The sequence below is a fragment of the Camelina sativa genome, chromosome 16 (assembly GCF_030686135.1).
Source record: "Camelina sativa cultivar CO46 ecotype springtype chromosome 16, ASM3068613v1".
Classification (NCBI taxonomy): domain Eukaryota; kingdom Viridiplantae; phylum Streptophyta; class Magnoliopsida; order Brassicales; family Brassicaceae; genus Camelina; species Camelina sativa.
The window spans coordinates 8560018-8576762 of record NC_141895.1 but is presented as its reverse complement, the minus strand read 5'-3'; the positions used below and the strand labels follow the sequence as shown (position 1 = coordinate 8576762).

General features: G+C 35.9%; 1 non-coding gene across 1 annotated transcript; it reads left to right on the top strand.

Moving 5' to 3' along the window:
* The first annotated feature begins 15570 nt into the window (after window positions 1-15570).
* LOC147925306 (small nucleolar RNA R71) lies at window positions 15571-15677 on the top strand. Its single transcript, XR_015585506.1, has one exon. It is a non-coding gene; the product is annotated as a small nucleolar RNA R71 (small nucleolar RNA).
* The last annotated feature ends 1068 nt before the right edge of the window (window positions 15678-16745 follow it).

The following is a 16745-nucleotide window of genomic DNA, read 5'->3' as shown; positions in this document are numbered from 1 at the left end:
AACTCTTCATACAAAGTTACCTTTGGTTGTACATGCTTTGCTTCGCCATCAGTTTGAACCAGTTCAACGACACTAGTGTTTGGCAACCTTTAAAAAACAATAATAAGAATGTGTACACATTCAAGACATGTTAGGCGTTTTGTTTGTAATTAGAAAAATTATTTACATCTTTCGGAATCTTTCAACTTCTGGAATTGATGGATTTAAGTGAATATATGTGGTGTTGAATGCATTTGATATACTGTAATTACCTGCAAACAAAATATATGAGTTTTAAAGAAGAGGTTAATTCAATTAACACAAACAGAGAACACGCGTATGTATCATTTTAAAAATTACCCTTCCACTCTTTCAAACATGCAAATCTAATAACACAGATAACAACCGAGTCTTCGTGTTCTTTTATAGAAGCTTCAAAGGTTCTTGCTAGATCACCCCATATCGTACAAATCAATCGATCACAACTGTAGACACAAAGTTTTAATTATTTTACGCTTCTTAAGATTTTTTTGAAATTTTTTTTTTTAAAACAAACCTTATATTCTGCAAGTCAAAACTTATCTTCAAGTTGTCCTTTCCTTTAGTTTTAACGTTATCTAGAGAACCAACTCCAACAATTTGGCCCATCACATCTATCAAAACATTAAAATACTGGTTATAATACATGATTCATAATCCAAGTTATTTTAATATATATACATATACATATTTGCACAACTTACCAAACAATACTTGTTTGTCTATTTTTCTAGCCAAGATGGTTGAAAATTCTTGAAAGTATTTTTCAGGTACTTGGACCGGGAAATCATCACATGGTTTTACTATGGTTGTTCTATAGAACACCATCTCAAATCCCAAATCACTTGTTCTGTAATCACCGTCATAATCCACCAAACTGAAAGTATCGATTATTTTCGATTCACCAACATTAAGCTGGTTATGAAATTTCTTCACCAATGCATCCTCAATAGACGCATGAATCCTCGTACCCTTAAATTAATACCAGACGTCACGTTAGAACCAGTTTCAATAGTAAAGTGTTATTAAAATACTTGCTACAAAAGAAGCTTAAATTTACTGAAACCAACCTCTGCATCGACTAAAACCATCTGCAGCGATTTGAATGCTTTCCAAAGTCTTATCACACGAACCCTCATCTTATAATGATCTAGAGCAGGATTGATCTCACTAATGTTAACATAGGGAGAGATTATGATCTGTTTGGAGGCCATAATGAATCTCTCAAAAAAACTAAAACTCTAATCGTCGATAATGATTCGATGTGTATTAGTATATATAGAGTATATAATTTCGGAATTTAACATTTTTAATTTATTATGATAATATTGAATATTATATCAATTTCCTTTTTAGAAGCATTATGATAACTAATAATTTTTAAATATATCAATTGACTTTTCTCTCAAAAAGATAATTGTCATATATAATCAATATTTCTTTAAGTATATCATGATATTAATGCAAACTTGCATTTTTAAAATTAATATACTTATTTTACATCTCGTACAAGGGAAGTTAATAATTCGTCTTTATTGGGTTTTAGAAATTTAAATCTAAGTGATATTAAATATCTTACAGAATACGTACCTTTTAGGCATTGTAGAATAATATAACAATTTTATATAATTATGTTCGTTCGAGAACTTTAATTTCCACTGATTATTAAAATTAAATAGCAAAAATTTTATATAACTAAGTATATATTAATTATGATAGAATACGTACCTTTTAGGAATTTATCTTAAATCCTTAATTATTTGTAATTAAGTTTAAACATGACATTTTTTTTATATAATAGATAATTATTCCAAATTTCAGACGAAAACGAACATCAAAAGTTTTAAATTATAGAATAATTGTATATGTCAAACGTAAAGACGAATAAACTTTTAAATTATAAAAATAAGGATTCGATAACAATTAAAATCCCATAAACTTCAATAAATTAAAAATCAGGATTCCATATCATCAAAGGCATCTCTCATCTGCGTGACCTGTGGACATCAAAAGTTTGACATCAAAAGTTTTAAATTATAGAATAATTGTATATGTCAAACGTAAAGACGAATAAACTTTTAAATTATAAAAATAAGGATTCGATAACAATTAAAATCCCATAAACTTCAATAAATTAAAAATCAGGATTCCATATCATCAAAGGCATCTCTCATCTGCGTGACCTGTGGACATGGAGGATTCATCATCACCTTCGTACAATTGTGCAATGTGGTCACCATGATTGAATCTATAAGAAGAAATTTGTAATATATATTTAACGATATGAGACAATATAATTATTAAATATATATATATAGAATTAAACTTTACCTTGTTCTCTCTCAATTTTTGCAAAGCATATTACACATATGATATCATCAACACAATGTATCCAATCATTAAAGAAATCTTTCGCATAAGACTTTGGTAATCGACATGACAATCGATCACCCCTACATTAATTTTTTAGAATTTAGTCAAAGTATCAATATAATTTTTTTAGTTTAATCAAATAAAACTAAATAACGTATTCAATGTTTTCCAGATCAACGTACAACTCATTCCATTCTTTTTCGGGTGGGCCTTCCTCAAAGCGATTTCCAATCCGCAATACTCTTCCGATGATATCCGCATATATTTTACAATTACCATAATCAATTATCATCTCGATATTTATAATTTTATATAAAATTTTCCTTACCAATACAATAAGCAGAGTCTAGATATCCACTTTTGATATCATTAATGATACAAAAGAAAAGAATTGATTTGAAGACAAAGCAGCTATCTTTCTAAACCATGTTATGGTTCTCCAGTGTATCATAAAACGATGATCAGTTGGTCTAAAATCCCCGGTAACATTGCTTAGTGAGAAACCTGCCAACATTATCCACTCGCCTTCTTCCAAATTGTTTATAAAAAAGTCCCAAAATTCAGGTCCCATCAAAGCGTGTAGTTTTTGGCCCTGCGTTAAATCGTTATATACGCATGTCAAGAACAATCTATATTATGAAATATCTATCGTATAAAAAATACCTTTTCATTAACTAAAATCAAATCAGTCGTTTTGTAGAGAGGATGAACACACTCAAATTTCCTTAAAATCTTGACTCTAATTTTCCACTCATGAATGAAAGGATTCATGTCGTTCAAATCAACATAATAGTCTTTTTTTATGATGCTATTCTTTATAGCATTGGAAAGTAGATTAGCCATGATAGCATAAACTGGATTGAAACAAAAAATATGAATCTATGTTCGCAAAATAATATTTAATATTTATAGAGTTAGCATGTATTGATAAGGTATATATTTTTAAAAAAATTTTGGAAATTTTAAATATTAAATAAATGGCATACATTGTAACAATAATATCATCAAGAATACTTAAATGGTATTTTTATATTTATTTTTCATTTCAATTATTATGGTTTCCGTTTCTGTTTTTTTTTAACATTTTATTGATTTCCAATAATCATAGTTTTTTCTTTATAGTTTATACCTTTACTTTTTTTCTAAGAGATATTATTAATAATCTTTTTAAACTGAAACTTCTTAAATCTAAAACTATACAATCATAAAGTATTATTTTGGGGGTCAAAGATTATATTTCATATATTTCCAATTTTAGTTAATAACGGAATACAACATATTCTCTTTCCGGTAATGCGTACCAGTTTTAGTGTTCTAGATATAAATTAATAGTATTATTAAACAATAAATTATACTAATTCAATAATAACTAAATCGTAAGTTTTAAAATAGTAAAAATTTATGACATAACGAAACACGAATACGCAAGTCCAAAGTTACAACAACTAAATATTGAAAATTTTCAAAATAGATAAGATCATAGGAAATTATTGAAAACATCAGGACATCCTCATCTCTGGTTGTTTGAGCTGCAACCTTCCTCTAAACAGTCTTCATCAGATGAATCATCGTCAGGCCAGCGACTGTCATAAACAAAAGAAGTTAGATTTTAGATATCATTAATTGTTAGAAAAAACATTACATTTTTAGTATAGTAATTACATTTTAGCCAGATCGGCCGTTTTGATTCCTGCAATTTCATCTTCAAGTATAACCTTCGAACATCGTAATTGAGACATCAGACATTTGATACCTATTTAAGTATAAGTTTAGTTAGAAATAGAATGATAATTCAATGCAATAAATTTTAAGTGTTACAATTATTAAGATACTTTACAGTACCTTCAAAAACAGATATCCTCCAAAACAAAAGCGTACACATTATTGGTTGACTACAATAGGTAGGAGAGGAAAGAATTTTTCCCCTTTTTTTAAGAAAATCAACACAAGTTTCGCCAACTGCAACACACTCGATCTCTTTGCCACTATAACATTTTTGTAATAGTAATAGTTAATGATATACTTAAAATTAACTAATAATATATTTTAAGTAATATTGAAAGTTTTACAAATTATCTTACATGACGTCAAGAATAGTAAATGTCACAACTTTATTATTGGACGTGTAGCCATTTTGACGATCGAGAAAATCAATTGTCCGACTCTCATTTACATGCATCACCATTCCACAAATATCTAACATAAAATGAATCCCAAAGAAATAGAATATTATTTCATCTTCTTATACATAGAAATTAATTATAATAGAACGAATACTTGTTTATTAGAACTTACCAACACAACAGTTCTTCTCATCAGGTGTAAATTTCTGCATCATTGACGAATCAATAAGACGGTAGAAATTGTCTGTACTTCTCGGAGGTATTGGAATCATTTCTATTTGGTCTATGAACATGATCACAAATGGATTGTTTGAATTTCTGAAAGATCGTCGGCCAGCTTTCACTCTGAATCCTGAAAGCATGTACCAGTCTCCTTCCTTAATTCTTTCATAAAACTTTTCTACAAATAAAGCAGCATCTATATTGGGGATCAATCCTTCCTCCCTGTATTAGGAATATAATTTTGTTTGTTAAGTATAATATTTTAACTTGTCATTTTACAAATGACAATAAAAAAGAGTTAGAAAACATACCCTCTCGTCTGTCAGAATCAAACATTCATAAAAACGTTGCCCATGAATAAAATGCGGGGGCCATTGTCTAAGAATTTTGACAGCAACTCGTGGATCACGTACTGTAGGATTCAAATCTTTTACTAACACGACCATTGTTTCTTGTTTTTATTAAGTGGATATAAGTAATAAGGATATAATAGAGTAAGAACTGCAATGGTTTTATAATTTTCATGGTTTCTTATATTTAAAGCAAACAAAGGTAAATCGATTCAATTAAATTTTTTATTTTATGTGGCCAGTACAAAATATCGTGTATTACATAGGAAAAGTTGCACGCGTTTCTGATTGATATGAATGAACAATATATCATTTGTTTTCAAGGTTCTCGTAATTGGTTTGTTGAAAAATGCAGATGTTTGAACAGAAACACCTATTTTGGAATTTTCTCCTTGGATGATGAACTTTATCAACATCATGCATTGGGCTATAATATGTGTTTTTAACAACTTTTAGCTTCTTAATTTGAAATAATTTCAAGCAACGTTCAAACACTTTTTAATAATGCTAACATAACTAATATAACTTAATATATTTATGGAATAAATATTTAATTCATGTTTTTACGGAAATTTAAAACATTACAGAAAACAAAAACTAAATATTGTAGAGAGTACTCAAGCGGGAATTCTATGTTTCTCAAATGAATCTTCAACAGCAAGATGGATATAGGAGTCAGGTGTATCACTGTATTTTGGAAAAAAAAAAACTGATCAGTACTGTCCAACAATTAAATTCTAAATATAGAAGGTTAAATTTGTTATTTACTTGAAGTCCATGAAGAATTGACAGTCGGTACCATCAAAGTCCATGAAGATCAATGTAATTGTACCTGTTTATGATCAAAAATAAAGTACAATTTAATATATATTCTTATATTTATATTTATTCTTATTTTTAAATGATTACATGTAGTCTGAATATTCTTCACCCTTTGGATCCTCTATTATATCCGAACACCCATCACCGTTGGTTAGGAGAACATTATCATCTTACAAAACTGTTTTTTTTTGTTAAAAATATAATCAGTCAAAAATTTCATAATAATAATTTACAACTTACGGATGATATATTCAACCATTTCATTACCTCCAAATCTGACTCCTTTCCACATTTTGAACAGACAAATCCTCTTCCCGTTTCCAAGCTTGTAACGTTTGTAGATAAGATTGGCATAACATCCGGTTGCGAAGCAGTCAAGTACATATCCCCTTGGAAAAAAGTTAACTTAAATCAAATCTAAGAAAGTGTAAAAGATTTCTCAACATAATGTGTCAAGTACATATAAATCTGTCAAACTATATTTCGTTCCATTTGTTAGATTTCTCCAAAAAAGTGCATGCAATAATATTAGAACATACTCAATTGACATGATTCTGAATCTGATGTATCGTTTCATCAGACTCCAACGATCAGCACTGTCTTCTTGTCTGAAACTCTTCATTTCCCCAATATTAGTGATGCATCCAATCAAATTTACTGCATAAAATATTTTGATTTGTATTATAAGTAGTAAAATTAAAGTTTATTTAAACAATCCATTGAAAACTAATACTTACCGTAAGACCAACGTCCATGAAACTCATTAACATAAACACGTTTAAAACACATGTTATTAAAAGGTTTGCAAATAATAGGATCTCTTGCAAGACTTATTATAGTCTTGTCTGTGAAAAGAAAACGATAAGCGAGATTGGTTTTCTGGATCTTCTCTTTATCCTCCTTGACTTTGAACGTCTCAACAACATAACTTTGATTTTCCAACATATCAAGATACGGATGACCATAGAGCGACGCCGGAACTGTGGCATGTCCAAATGAACCCTATTTCATAGTATATGTATAATTAATATTTAGAAGAATATTAAGCCAATCCATATATACTTGATGACAATCCATATATACTTAAAAATAAAGAAAAAGCAACAATAACAATACCTCTTCGTCAACCAAAATTAGTTATAACGAAACTTCATTCAAATTATTTTTCACTTGCCATGAACGGAACACCTTAACACAAATCTTCCATTGCATAGTTGAGGGATTCACCTTGTTAAGGAACACAAATCTCGCCATATTTTTTAATAGAAACAAAGAGAAATTATGAAGAGATTAGTTTAGAAAAAGTAAAGGATGTAGAAGTTGTAAAGGTAACGTTTTAGTGCTATGTTATATATCTCGACTGTTGGAATTTAAAGAGTGTGTGAAACTGACTTTCTTTGTGGTGTGGTGAATGAATGATGTATGGAATGAATAGAAGTCAGGGTGTTTCAATTCCCCTTATGCAATTGTAGTATAAGAGGTGTCAATCCAATCTGAGTGTTTGTGAACAATCAAGATGTGCATATGAGTCTAAGTCAAGCCAATTGTAAAGATTGTTTGTCACTAACAATCCTATAATGAGGTATGAAATGCAGAAAGTAAAAACAACTAGAACAAGATACTAAATGCAAACAGAACAGACAAATTAAAGCTATAATGAAACTAGAACAGAAGTAGACACTATGCTGATGAACTAATGCAAGACAAGTAATGAACAGAAAACTAAGTGAATGCAATGGAAATGAAACAGGAATGAAACAAGACAATCACAAATCATAAACACAAGTTCTGGGGATGAACTCGAGCAGCACTCGACCGAGTGTAGGTCGAGTACAGGGTCGAGCTAGACTAAACGTGAAAACAGAGCAACACAAGAAAAACAGAGCAATGCAAAAACTAATCAAACAACAAGCAAGCAATGATATTTAGACTAAGATATTAATAAACAAAGAAGGCCTTGAGGAGGGATTCATGGGCTGAGCTAATCATTGTGGTTATCTAACTTGGTCAACAAATCTCAAGCAAACTTTGAGCTGATCTCTAGACATACTATTCTAAGACATGTTTAATCCACTCTCATGGCAAAAAACAATCAAACCTATGCATTTCTAGACTTGTTCTCACAAAGTAAAGAATCTACACAAGCAGGCATTAAGCAATACATCTCAAACCAAACAAGACTTCTAATCTCTTAGCAAGCCTAATGGTAAGCTCTAGATCTAGCCTTATCTATGCTCCTTAGACATTGGTGTGATGCTAAGATGCTTGAAATCAAACCCTACCTTCTCAGATATAGGATCAGCATTAAGAACATCTAGCCTAGAAGAGATCTATAACAATCAAGCTTGACCAAATCAAACAAACCACAAGATCAACCCAGCCTAACCCATCCTCAAGGTCCTAAGCAAACTACTCACAAGAACACATGGTGAAATATGTCAAAAACCCAGAAAATATTGAAACTTGCATCATTAGAAAGATGAAACAGAGATCTACAATATTGATGAAGAAATAAAACTCGAAATCTTAATATTTTGAAAGTTATGAAACAAACAAAATACAAGAATCTAGTCTTTCTTTCTTAAACAAGTACAAAATCTAAAATAAAAGAAAGTGCAAAAGGAATAATATCTGAAAAAGGTAAAAACTAGGTTTTAGACTCTCTAAAAAGCTGGACTCTTTGGTGGCTGCAGGTACAAGGGTCTTATATAGGAGGTGAGGTGGAAGCCCTAAAAATACAAAAAGTCAAAGCAGTCAACGGCTCGGTCAACTCGACCAGTGCTCGGTCGAGTGGCTGGTCGAGCTGGCTTCTCTAGTGCATTCTCCACTCGGTCGAGTCCTTCTCAGCACACGGTCGAGTGGTGGTCGAGTGTGCGGTCAAGTTGGACTCCGGAACTTGATTCTACAGCCTTAACTCTCTTGTTTTCTCCTCAGTATAGCTTTACTTCTCCTCAGCATTGCTTCCATGCTCCTTAAGCTCCAAAATCACCTGTTTATGCATGAAAAGATGCAAATGCAATGCAACTATACTCTAATGCATGATTAGTCCTAAAGCTACACAATAATGGCCTAAATAGATAGCAAAAGATGCAAAAGTTGTGAATAAACTAAGGGGAAACAAGGTAAAATACATGAACATCAACACCCCCAAACTTAGTCTTTGCTTGCCCTCAAGCAAATAATCAAGACAAAAGAAGGTAGGTGAGGTTTGAAAGTGGGATCTCAGCTCCTAAAGCTTGCAAATAGACTATCTAGAATCAATGTCCAAGTTACTAGTACTATGATGCAAGTTGAATGAGCTATACTTAAAGACTTTAGACAAGCATATCACAACCTTTACTGATTTGAGCCTTAGACATCCACATGCATTCAAATCAACCATTTCCTTTAACATTCATTAATCAAGAACATGAATCAACTCTATGCAATGCTTAAACTCATTTGGCTTGGAAATAAAGGATTTGAGACAATGATGGTCTCTTTTTAGAGTAGGGCTTATCAAAATCAAGGTTCTCTCATGAAAATGGATTGAGCTTTAGAAGAATGCTAAAGGTAAGAACACCTAGACACATACAAGAATAAAACATTGTCTACCCAAAGGCTCCCAAAGTGTTTTATCCTAGCAATCTAAACCCAAATGATCCTAGTTCTACCCTTTAACTTCTTCTCTTCTTTTTCACCCTTTTCTCTTTTGGTTTTCAAGTCTTAGGAGATGTTTCTTATTTGATCTTTCTAGTGGGATGGGGGATTCTTACTTATTTGCTATGATTCTCTTTTCTTCTTATTCTTAAGACATATAAACATTTTGCTAGACTTTCCTTTTCTTTCTTTTCATTTCTTTAATTAGAACCATTCTCAACATTTTTTACTTTCCATCCTTTCACTAGACTTTTACTTAAACACATTCTCCTCTTAAAGACTCTACCCTCTTTTCTTTCTCTTTTTCCCCTTTTCTTTTCATAACAACCAAGTCCCAAACCCAACAAGTGAACCACCTAGTCCTATCTAGTTTGAAAAATGCAAACTAGAACTACACAAGGCTTTACTCTTGTCAGTTCAAACCTAACACTTTCTACCAAGCTCAATCCCAAAAAGGCCTCACACACACAAGAATAAACATGGCTTGAAAGAAGGTTTGGTTTAGGGGTAGGGGTACTGATTCTTAATGAGGAAATCAGCTACTTGGATCAACAAGAGTGGTAAAAAGGAAGAAGATGATCCAAATATGTATATGGTATCCATGAGTTTAAAGCAATGCACACATTGATAATTGAAAGTCAATATTAGGTTCTTATAAATAGGAAATGGTTTCAAATCTCAACATGCTTCAATTTAGACCAAATGCAATGTAGGAATTCAAGGCTTGGTTCAATCTTATGCTTCTAACCACTCAACTAGCATCAAAGTACTATTAACTTGGGCATTGATCCTAGTCTAGTGAATAAACAAGCTAACAAGGGAATACTCATCATAGATCCCTAATGCAAATACTATACAATCCTACATGAAACATGCTAAACAAGATCCTAATGTGCAGTGCAAACTACATGAACACTCTTTTTTAATAAAGATTTTTTCAAAAAATTTCAAATTTTTAGGGTTTTTCTATGCCTTAGATGCTATGCAAGTATTAACATGATGATACTAAAAATTTGAAATAAGAAAACAAAACACAACATCAAATGCTATCTCAAACCCTCCCCCAAACTTAAATCACACAGTCCCTGTGTGAAAGAAATTTGATTGAGGATTCAAGAGTAAAAAAAAATAACAAAACACAACATCAAATGCAATGATATCTACAAGTGAAGGTGATAGTGGTACCTTAGGGATTGTGGAAGTAGTTGTCCACATCCATCTGCATGCTGTCATAGGAGTAGTTGGGGTCTTGTTGATGACTTGGAGGTGGAGATTGGGGCAGCTCGACGATGGGAATCGACCGGGACTCGGTCGAGTACGTGCTCGAGTGGGGGGTCGAGCTGGACCACGAGTGTCAAAATTCTGACCTTGCTGCTGGTAGAACTGCTGGTAGAGTGCTGGATCCATGAAGTACTGGGGTGGGATGGGAGGGTAACCTGGATATCCTGGATAAGCAGCTGGAGGTGGGAAGCCATAGGGTGATCTGGGCTGGAACTCGGCCGAGTGCATTGGAGGTGCTCGGTCGAGTGGTTGCTCGAGTGACCCGGTCGAGTACCTTGAAAATGGTTGTTATCAGGTACTTGAGCTCCTCTTCCTTTGATTTGGCTCATACATTGAAGCCCTAGCTGGTTCCACAAGGTTCGCAACTCTAGAAAGTGCTCTAGTTGAGCTACTCCTCCTCAAAGGGCTTGATGGTGTAGGTGAAGAATTCCCACTCTTCAACTCAGCAAACTCCTTCTTTAAGCCCTTGATAGACTTAGCCATGTTGGTCACCTTCTTCTTCAGCTTATCAAACCTCTTCCCATTCCATTTGTTCCATTTTTGCAAAAGAGTTAATCTCTTGGTAGCCTCCCTCACTCCTCTACTATCTCTTGGGTTGAGCTCATAATCCTCAAAGTAAAATTGCTCCTCCCCATCAGCCATTTGCACATCTCCAGCTTCATCAACTCTAGGTTGAACTATCCCATCAAACAAATGCTCCTCAGCTGGCCAAAAGTCAATGTTAGCTCCTTCTTGAATGGTGGTGAGCTCTTGGTTAGGCAAAATCAGTTGCTTTTTCCCAAGTGTTGGAAGTTCAAAGTTGAAAATGTGATTCCCTTGATGCATCTCCTTGGCTAGGATGAGAGTAGAGGTGAGGTAGCTAGAGTCAATCCATCTTGGTGAAACCCTTTCTCCACTAAGTGGAACCTTAGCAGCTTGTAGGATTGGAGTAATGATGCCTCCAATGGTTAGTGCTCCTCTTGATCCTTTGTTCTCCAACTTGCCTACCCAACTTCTCAAGTAAATCATGTGGTCAATGAGCACCATTGCTAGGTCAGTCTCCACAGTGCTCCCAAGAATGATGGTACCATTTCTTGCTTGAAAAATGATTCCATTGAGAGCCAAATCAATCATCTTTAGCTCCCCCTCATTAATGTTCCCAGTTTCCTTCCTAGCAAAGAAGGTGTTGGCAAGAGCTTTGTGGAAGTACCTTAGGACTGGGCTCCTTATCCTTGAGCTGTTGGAGTTGGAGGATGAGTAGTATTTGTTGTCCCCAATGGTTTCCCACACAGCATACAGTTCTTCTCTTGGAATCATCAAACTCCTATTGCTCCCAACCTCAAAGCCAAACACATTGGCTATCTTCTTCATTGAAAGTTCATACCTTTTCCCCTTGATTGTGAAAGCAATGTGACCAGCTCCAAACTCAGCATCCTTCCTTGCATATGTGTGCAGCTTGACTGTAGCTAGAAACTCACAACTTTCTTCTTTGTAGCCCTCCATGCAAAGCCCCATAAACTTGGTTAGGTTGCTCTTCTCAAAGAGATACTCCACATCTTCACCAATGGCTAGCTTTTCCACGGTTTCCTTGTGTGGATATCTAGTCCCTAAGAACTCCATTCTCATGAAAGCATCATAAAGTTGCCTCTTTGACAACTCACAAGACTCAGCTTCTCCACCATCCTCTATCTCTTCTTTTTCACTTTCTTCCTCACTCTCATTCTCGCTCTCCTCTTGTTCAACCTCAACTGCTGGCCTCTTCCCTTTGGCCTTGTGTCTCTTCATGAACTCATTGAGAGTTGACTCCCTTTCCTCCTCACTTTCAGTCCTCTCAGGATCTTCCTCAACTCTCTCTCTCCTTGGACACGGCATCTGGCTCGACCGGCTGCTCGAACCGCCACTCGGTCGAGTGCATGATCGAGTGGGGCGTCGAGTGGCTCTTCCAGCTTCTCCTCTTGATTCAAGGCTAGCATCATGACGTTCCATGGAGTTTGCAGCGGTTTGTTGAGACTTCCTAGTGATCCTTGAAGACATTTTTTTTTCAAAAAGAACTGAAGGGAATAGACTCAAAGCTCAAAGTTAATAGGTTAGTGACCCAAAAACTTGAAAGAACTAAGCTTGAGCAAAAGATAAGCTATGAGAGAGACTTTAAAACTTGAATTCAATTGTTTTGAGCAAATGAGAGAATGTGAGAGGTATAATCTCGTGCAAGGTCTATATAAAGAAGCTAAGGGGACAAAGAGACAAGGGTGGAGCGTCCATACCATTCAAATTTGAAATGAGAATCTTTGACCTGCTTTTTGCTGCCACTCGACCCCACACTCGACTGTACACGGTCGAGCACCTTGAACAAATTTTGAAATTTCAAAATTTTTCTTCTTGTTCTTCCCTCCACTTGATCGTTCTAGCGATTTGAAGATCAAATGGGCCTTAATTCCTTTCTAGCTCGGTCGAGTACCTCTCGTGGGCAGGTCGAGTGGGCCTGCGAGTCTCCTTCTCCAAGTCTAAATCTCTCCTTACCCAACTACATTTTCACCTAAAGGCCTGTCCAACACAAACATAAAAGAAAACACATCAAAACTACAAGGAAAATAAACCATATTTACAAAGGATACCTTAGGGACTTCCTCCCTAGTGAGCTTGTTTAAAGTCACTAAGCTTGACTTTGGTGCCCTTTTTAGACTTGGTTTAGATACCAAGGAGGTGATGAAATCCTCCCTGGAACCTCTTGATCACTGTGAAGTTGATCCTTGATCTCCTCACCCTTAACACACAAACCATATTTCTTCTTGATTTTGAGCCTTGGTCTTGCTTTCCTTAAGGACCTCTTGTTCAGCTTAACTTGGAGATCCTCAACCATACTAGTCAACTCTTGAACTGACCTCTTAAGCTTTTCCACAGAATCATCTTGAGAGGAGAGCTTAGCCTTTGGAGTTGCTTCACCACTTAAACCTTCTTGACCTCCTTTGTCCTTGATAGTAAAAGGTTGATCATCAATGGTAGGAAGGTTGGTTGGGTTATAGATGTTAAACTTCATGGCTATATCTTCAGCAATGTTCAAGGTCACAAGACCCTCTTTGACATCAATAACTGCTCCAACAGTGGCTAGGAATGGCCTTCCAAGAATGATTGGATCTTCAGGTTCCTTGTCCATCTCCAACACCACAAAATCAGTGTGAACCCTTGCCTTCCCTATCTTGACTGGGACATTCTCCAACCTTCCAACTATCTCCTTGTTTGACCCATCAGCTAGACATATATGAAGGTTGGTGGATTTGAAATCAGTTCTCCCAAGCTTTTGTGCTATGGAGTATGGCATCACACTTGTTGAAGCTCTTAAATCACAAAGGCTTTGGTTGTAGTGGAGATAGCTAAGTGTGCAAGGCAGATAGAATGGACCTGGATCCTTAAGTTTGATTGGAATGATAACTCCTCCAAGGTCCTCAAGATCCTTCTCATCTTGAGCTTCAGCCTTCTTCTTTGACAAATCAAGCAAAAAATCTTTGTAGAGAAGATATGGATCATACTGTTCCAAGGCAGGTCCCCTCTCTTCTTCTTGGTAAGCAATGGTGATCTCTTGTATGGCCAACACTTCCTCAACCACAGCTTCTTCCTTTAAAACCCTCTCTTCTTCTTGTTGCTTAGTCATCATCTCCTTTCTCTCAATGATTTCCCTAAGCTCCTTAATCTTTTGTGCCTTGAAACGTCCTAGGAATGGAAGGGGTGGCTTGTAAGCAGGAGGAATGTACTTAGCAGGCTTGACATCTTCTGAGTCTGCAACTCGATCGACCACTCGAGCATGCATTCGGTCGAGTGGCTGTTCGAGTACCTGGTCGAGTGCAATAGCGGACTCCAGTTGCTTTGCACAAACGTCACTTGGGGCTTCAGTAACTAATGAATTCCCCCAAACTTGGACTTCACTGTCCTCAGTGACTTCCTCATCAGAGATATGAATGGCTTTTGCAGTGAACTCCCTTGGATTTTGAACAGCTTTTCCAGGGAGTTGGTTGGGTTTAGGAGCTGAAGTAGAGGCAATGTTGCTCTCCATATACTTCACTCTGGAGTTGAGACCTTCAAACTTCATGTTCAGATCATTGTACTGTGATGTGAGCCTTTGATTCAATTCAGCAAACTGTTTGGCTTCCTCAATCTTGCCTTGTGTTTGCCCAATCAACAACTGTTACATCATTGCTCTTAAGTCTTGTTCCTGGCCTTGGTTAGTCTGAAACCCTGGTGGGGGACACAATTGGGGCTGGAACACTTGGTGTTGTTGCTTGGGGATGTAGTTTTGTTGCTGTTGAGGTTGTTGAGGTGGATAGACTTGGTCTTGAGGGTTGGCCACATTGGTGCTCCTATAAGAGAGATTGTTGTTTTTGAAACCTCCTTGGTTGTAGCCTTTGAATCCTCTCTGGTTTTGCATGTAGCACAACTCAGCAAATTCAGGCTCCCCCTCTTGAACTGGAGCTTCCTCTTCACCAATGAAGTGAATGGACTTGGACTGGCTGAGGAGTATCTTGTCAAGCTTCTCATTGACCATCTTCAAATCCTTCTTATACTTGTCCTCTTGATCAGTTGAGGAGCTCCTTATGGTCCTATCATAGTCCTCATTATAATTGCCATCAGATTGAGCAAGATTCTCAACTAATTCCCATCCTTCTTCCACATTCTTGTTGAGGAAGTTGCCATTAGAGGCTGTGTCAAGAAGCATTCTTATCTTGGGAAGCACTCCTCTATACAAGGTGCTTAGAAGTGACTCATTGCTGAAGCCATGGTGAGGACACTGAGTTTGGAATCCTTTAAACCTCTCCCAAGCTTCACAAAAGCTCTCATTATTCCTTTGAGCAAACCCAGAAATTTCATTCCTCAACCTAGCAGTCCTTGCATTGGAGAAGAACTTGGCCAGAAAAGCTTTCTTGCATGCATCCCATGTGGTGATAGCTCCAGTAGGAACAGTCTTCTCCCAAAGGTGAGGTTTGTCTCCAAGAGAAAATGGAAGAGCCTTAATTTGAATCCATCTTCACTCACTCCATTGATCTTTGTGAGTCCACATATTCTGTCAAACTCATCAAGGTGATCTAGTGGATCCTCCATTGGCAACCCATGAAATTTGTTGGCTTGTATCATTGAGATCAATCCACTCTTGATCTCAAAGTTATTGTTTGCTACTGAAGGTGGCACAATTCCAGCCCTTTGGTTGTGGGTATTGGGTGCATCTCCTGCACCAATGTGCCTTGGTCTCTGCTCATGGATAGCTGGTTGCTCCATGATGTCTTGACCTTGTCGTTGTTGAACTATTCTTCCTTGCTTATGTCTCAAACCCTTTTGTAGCCTGTGGATGTTGTCAATAGGCTGCTGAAGACTATCTTTGCCTTTTGACCTTGTGTGCATCAACAAACTCTACTACAGACTCGAACAGGTACACGGTCGAGCGCAGGCTCGAGTGGGTGGTCGAGTCGACTCGGAAGTAATGGCTATTTAGATCTGGCTTCTGGCTCGATCAAGTGCTCGATCACAGCTCGGTCGAGTGGTGGTCGAGTAGGTGGTCGAGTGGGTACCTGAAACACAAAACAGCCAAGCAAAGGAAGATTCGAGTTCAGTAACTTCACAAGTGTTTAAACGAACTTAATCTTAGACTAATAATGATCCTAAATGTCACAAAACACACTCAAATGGGCAACGACGCCAAATTGAAACTGACTTTCTTTGTGGTGTTGTGAATGAATGATGTATGGAATGATGATGTATGGAATGAATAGAAGTCAGGGTGTTTCAATTCCCCTTATGCAATTGTAGTATAAGAGGTGTCAATCCAATCTGAGTGTTTGTGAACAATCAAGATGTGCATATGAGTCTAAGTCAAGCCAATTGTAAAGATTGTTTGTCACTAACAATCCTATAATGAGGTATGAAATGCAGAAAGTAAAAACAACTAGAACAA